We start from the raw sequence: 6,609 nt of genomic DNA, 5'->3' as shown, positions 1-6,609 counted from the left end.
TAACCTATCTCACTTTCTTCATAAGTGTTTTCCGTTGGGAGATAATAAGCTTTCATTGAGACCCTAATTTCAGAGAACAGATTTTTCCTGTTTGACACGTGTTATTCAAGGACAGATTATGGACAACTGGAGAAGTGTTTTAAAAAACCAAGAGAATTTTTTGTTCTAGACAGCATGTACTACAAAAACCTCCTTCAGTTTCGAAAAATGTGTCATGGATGAGGAGATAAAGGCTCTGTCCCAAGTGCCATTTTCAGGGATCCTAAACCTAAAAACAGGGAAACATGTTCCCTAATTTCTAGGGTTTGTCTGCAGCAGTCAGATGACCACGTGGGAGGCTTCATCAAATTCGAATTCTTGAGGTTTCAAGTTGTCAAAGAATGCTTTAAATGCTTAGATAAGGTTGTTGTAATCATGATAAGGAGTTACACTCCTAGTTGTATTAGGTCTCTAGGACTGCTAGTTAGGTGTCATTTGCATCTAATAGTTAGTTTTAAGTATCAATAGGTGTCATAGTAGGATGAATTCGAATTCCCCTCATGATGGAGGAGGAATCTGAGTTATGTAAAGAGCTCTATATATAGAAGAATATCTAATGTACAAAGGGTTGGAAAATTATTAAGAAAAGCTCTCATATTGTGCTTTGTGAAAAGACTCTATTTTAGTAATACAATACTTGGCTTTGCTTCTCAGGAATCAGAAGGAATTCAATGTTTTGAATGTCTTGTATTGTCTTCTTCCTATTATCTACAGTGGTATGTATGTGTGATTACTTAGAAATCACTAACATTGCTCTAATTTCCTTCATGCATTTGTGAACTCTATTGGTCCTACGTGTATCTGGTGTTTTCTCCACATGTTGAATTCTTATGCCCTGACTTCTATGTAAAGCTAACATTATTGTCAATATTGAAGCATATTTGACTCCATAAGCCCAATTGATACTTTCTAGTTGTGTTTCAACCTCTTACACTTGTTCATTTGTTTCATAGAGTTAGCCATCTTATTCATTATCCAAATCTTTAATCTTGTGAGAGAGCCCTCTCAGGTTGGGGAGGCTAAGCCTCAGCCAGAAGTTGGTTTGAAAGAGTTACACAAGGTCTTCCTGGTCAACAGCCTATCAGGCCTTGATTTTGTGATAACAAGATCCAACAAACTTGTTGGATGTTAATGTTATCACTCGGTTGTATTTCTTAGTTAGCGTTATATTTCTCAATTCTGCACGGGGTATGGACTATATGACATTAAGTTTGGTGAGGAAGATATTGTAGTCTCACGTGCAGAAAATTTATGTTGGAGATAAAAATGAAAATAATTTGACTGAAGTTAATTTTTTCATATATGATTTCTCGCTATCCCGCCATGAAAAGACATAATGATTCCAGCCCTTCATCCAAAGAAAAGTAGTTGTATAAGTTTGAATATTGTTTAAGTAGAAGAGCCCCAAGATATTGATCTCAATGACTTCTATGAATATCTTCTACAGGTTCATAGAGGCCACAGAGAGCTCAATTCTTGGTATCCACATTCCTCTACATCAATGATTTATCTCGATCATTGACAACTTTCAACTAAACAAGGTTTGCATACAACTTGAATTGTGCATAGGGATCACTTGTGAGAGGAAACAAATTATCATTTTTGACAAATTTTATTATAGTAGAGATTTCATGTTGGAAACTTGGGTAAAATAGTACTTGTGAAGGTGATATTGTTTTCCATGTTTTTATTGCATAATATAGCTTGCTTATTTTTTTAAGTCATAATATAGTTTAGTTAGTTGCCAGGTAAAGATAAATAGAATGGTTGAGGTGGGTTGTTAAATCCCTCATTCCTTGTGTTTGATTCCCTAAAATTTCTTACTTAGCTTGTATTGATTAGGCTCAAGAAGTAGGTGGTCCCAAGGAGTTTTCACTCCATTTGTGGTCAATATGGAATGTCTTGGCTCTTGCCTAGTCATTGGGTCATTACAATAAAAACATATATAGTTTTATTAGTTTTATTTTCTACATTTATAAGGATTAAGAAAATGATACTACCTTTTTAAAAAATTTATGAGTTTTTAACAAGTCAAAAGTGAAGATGATTGGAGGTAGTGATTTGGAAAGGGGACTATAGAAATTAGTTTGACTCAAAATGTTAGAGTTTGGAGCTTGAAGACTATGTATTATAATTCTTTAAGAGCACAAGCAAAAGAGACATTTTTGAGAGTAAATTCAATATTTTTTGCAAAGAAATATATTCAATAATAAAAAATATTGATCATATGCTATATCGAATAAAATTGAATAAGGACAACTAAAACCAATTCATGCAAGCATTTTTACAAAAAAAACTAATAATATGTGATCCAAGTAAATATGTCATACGTTTATGGTTTTTCACTTGTATGTTTTATACATCTACAATTGAAGCATAAGATTAAGCCATTTATCAAAGGAAAAATTTTGAGAAAGTCTTTCAAGACAAAAGTGAATTGCAAAAAGATCAACCTGAAATTGAATAAAGAAGTTTAGTGAGTCATCAAAAATAGAGAATTTGTAATCACACTTCAAGGATGCATGATTGATAGTAATTCACACCATAAAACAACTTAAAATGAAATTAGCATGACACATAAGAATAAAAATCAAATAAGCAAAGAGAATCATGTTGAAAATGCAACAAGAAAAATCCAAATTTAATTTTTCCTTGAATTAAATTAGGAATTAAATTGTAATTCCACATCTCATGATAACTTGTAATAGTTAACTAAGTTAATTTGACTAAGTTAGCTCATTTAAATTTGAGTTGAGGGCCTAACTAGAGTCATGTAGAGTGTATCCTACAATTAGGATCACTAGTTGAGTTTATTTTCTGTAATTATTTAATTCATTCTAACTGAGTTAAAGCTAGTTAAACTAGTTCCAACTGACGGAGGAATTAGTAGGAGATCAGAAATAGTGGGGTGTAACTTACTATAGGCAGGTATAACCTGTGGTAGTGTGGTGTAACTTGTAGTAGTGGGATGTAACCTGCAATGATCTAGTAAATTGAAGATTCACTCATAATTAACTCATGCATGCCAGATCATAGAAAGACCCGATTGAGATTGGAGTTCCTGGATAGTGTACAATCAGTTGTGTAATCATCTAAATTGTACAGGTGGTGCATGAAATTAGAGGAAGTCCTATGAGGATTGCTCAATTCATAATTGTGAGATTTCCCAATTAAATATGGGATAATTCCCAAGGGAACAACATGAGGAAATAAGATCTTGGTAGGCAACAAAATTGGATAAGTATTGGCTTGAGCTTGTCTGGGAAGCCGTGAGATAGATAGAGAGAGTGCAAAGATTGCTCGATTTGAGCAAGTCATTGTAATTTTCTCATATTTTCTAATTAATATAAGATACAGATAGCAGGGGTATTTAGTTGTGGATTTCCCCATAAAGTCATTGTGTTATGTGTGATTGAATTATTTCTCTTATATGCTTCGTGATTTCATGGATTGTTTATTTTTTTCCCTGATGAGTAGAGTAGATTAAGTCCAATTGTTTTAGCATATTACAATCTGCAACTTGAATCTAGAAGGAATTTCTAAATGGTATGCGAGATTAAATCAATAGAGAATAGGAGAATGTGATTTTGTCTTTTGCAGGAGAAATCAAATTTGCAGTATCATACTTCAGAGCCAATAGGATGCCATTCTACGGGTTGAGACTTGAATACTCCCTTGAGGGTAGCTCAAACTATATTGCTTCAAAGGGCAGGATGTAGGTAGAATTGGAAGACAAAATGCTTATGGAATTCATTGACAAATATATTCCTAATCCAACTGATGCTCATGACCTAGAAGATTAGAGAAAGTTTGTGGAAAAGGCTAGAAGGATTATCCTAGAACAAGCTTGATATCATTGTCTCGAACCTCCATGGTAAGGAAACTCCATTTTCAATGTGGAAGGCCTTGATAGACCTGTTCCAAGAAAACATTGACCACAAGAAGTTCACACTAAAGGATAAGCTGAGAAAGATCAAGATGGAGAATGGTGACTCAATACCGAAGTACTTAACCAAGTTCACCGAATGTCAGGATGAGCTTGGAAGTGTCGGTGGTACATTTGTTGAAGACTATATGGTGAGCCTAGCACTTCTAGGCCTTCCCAAGAGCTAGCACAATTACCAGGACTCAGTTAATGGGAGGGAGAAGCTACTAGAGTGGTAGCGGTTGTGGTCCAACTTTGTACAAGAAGAGATTCAGCGGAGCACCAGAGATGGATCCTCATCCAATCATCATGATGAGGAGAACAATGCCTTAGTTGGAAAGGTGAAAAAAGGAAAGGGGAATTCATCCCATTCCAAATTAGATTCTAGTAAGGGAGACAAGAAAAAGGACTTGTCAAAGATTAAATGTTTTCATTGTCACAAGCTGGGACACTATGTCACAAAGTGTCCATAGAAGAAGGCTAGTAAGAAGCCCTCAAGAGGAGTAGAAGGTGAAGATCTTGCTTCATAATTTGAGCTGGATTTCACCATAATTGCTTACATGGTGACATTGTTGATGGGTAGTGTGTGGTACCTGGATAGTGGAGCCTCATTCCATATGACCGACAACGCGTTATTCAGTGAATTGGAGGAGAAGGACCTCCAGATGCACATCGAGATGGGAGATGATGGGAGGTATAACATGACTGACATTGTTATTGTTACCTTTCAGAGGGATTCTAGCACTCCTCTCACATTGTTATATGGAATTTGCATCTACAGATAAACACATTTTCCCTAAGTGGGTGACTACACCTAGAACACTAGAAAGAAAGTAGTTTAACCTTTTCTTATAGAAGATAGATGAGATGGAGGAACTTACTTGTAGCCTTTCACTTCCTTGATCTCTTTTGAATCAGTCACGTCGCTCCCACTTGAGCTAAATCTACTCAAAAGGTACCTGCATCAAGAGAAACATAAACAAGAAATGATCAAAGCATACATGATCTATCTACTACAAAAAATGGAATCGAAGAAATTGAAACAAATAATCACCATAGATAAGAACAATCATATGAGAAAAAGAATAAGCTCTTTATTAATGTAGAAGGAAGAGTATCACCCAATACAATTTGATCCTGTGCCACTCCTCCAGCTTCAATCCAACCCTCGCCACATCAAAAGCACACTACTCCAGCAGCATAACATTACTTAACATAAACTCAATTCTCAAACCAACATAATTTCCTTACAAACTTCAGATTCTTGCCCCCTCGATCACTATGGTGAGTGCTCAATTTATAGGAAATGGAGGTGGTTTTTTCATAAATGAGGGTATTGAATGCCCTTCCAAACTTGGATTTAGTTTCCATGGAGTAAGGGATGAGAGGATAGGAGGTTTATGGATCCTTAGACTATCCAATTTCGAGCTCATAGGAGGAGATAAGAGATGGGATCCTTCTAGAATCATCTAGAATGAAGGAATATTCCCAGAACCCTATGCAAATTTTGCTCAATCTCGCCCAGCATAGGTCAAAGAGGGCCTAAGTGCACTACAGTGCAGGCCACAGTGGGCCTGCCTGCTTTGCAGTGCACTGTCTCAAGGCTTGGGTTGCGCTGGTGTCCCAAGGAGGCATTTTAGGAAGGCTTCAGGCTAGGAAAATTTCATAGAAGGAAGCATTCAATGAGTTGACTTGTCTAGGGCATGTAACAACTAAATTAGGGTTTGATGAGCCCTAATAGTACTGATCTGAATGTCTGGAGTGATGTGCCCAAATAGACATGTAATAGATTCCTCCTAAAGCACGAAGTCGAAAATGATAATGTTGAGTGATATGCTTTACGATGTGATGGAGAGGAATTGAACCGGATGGTGACCCGCATCAATTACAATACATAACATCATGATATTTTGGATTATTTCATGAATCGCTGAGGGAAGGCATACCCATATTCAACATATAAAATTTTCATTACATGTACATAGATAGTCGTCTACAGATATAGACCCATGATGACCATCTATGTAAAGCCATTGTACAGATGATTTAGTACTCTACTAAACTCGTAGCTCAGATGGACGAAACTAGATTAGGGGTCTTCTATCTCATCCAATCGTTCACTCAAGTATGAGTCTAACCATGTGAATATGTGATCTAAAGTCGAACATGGGAAGACACCATCTGATTACCAGCTAATGATGTAAGTCGTTAATAGACGCGAGAGAGATCACTGATAATGATAATGATTCTCAAGGCACTGCACTACATTCTTCATGGTGTGAATAGATGTTTTCATGTCGAACACCATACAAAGTCTTTCGGTCGAAGGCCAGTGATGTCAAACTATTTCCAGAAGTGAGAAACTTTCCATTGATGTATGCAAGCCTCAAGGTACTGGAAGGGTGTTTCTAAGTCAACTTCTTGGATAATGTGCTGATGTTGACAAGAAGTGACTCATCACAGGAGGGCCTTGATGTATCCCACATCAACAACATGAAACCAGTTTAATGATTTTGGAGACAAAATGTGACTGATGACACAAGGTTCTGGAATGGCATCATGAAAATGAAGGTTTATGACTATTGCAAAGGATGTGGTTTACTGAGTGTTACACTAAAAAATGTCACCATGACTACTTACAGTTA

This window comes from Pinus tabuliformis, chromosome 7 (genome assembly GCF_031772625.1).
Source record: "Pinus tabuliformis cultivar Carrire ecotype Pingquan chromosome 7, CPIR1, whole genome shotgun sequence".
NCBI lineage: Eukaryota > Viridiplantae > Streptophyta > Pinopsida > Pinales > Pinaceae > Pinus > Pinus tabuliformis.
The sequence above is the reverse complement of the archived record's forward strand: the minus strand, read 5'-3'. Positions refer to the sequence as shown.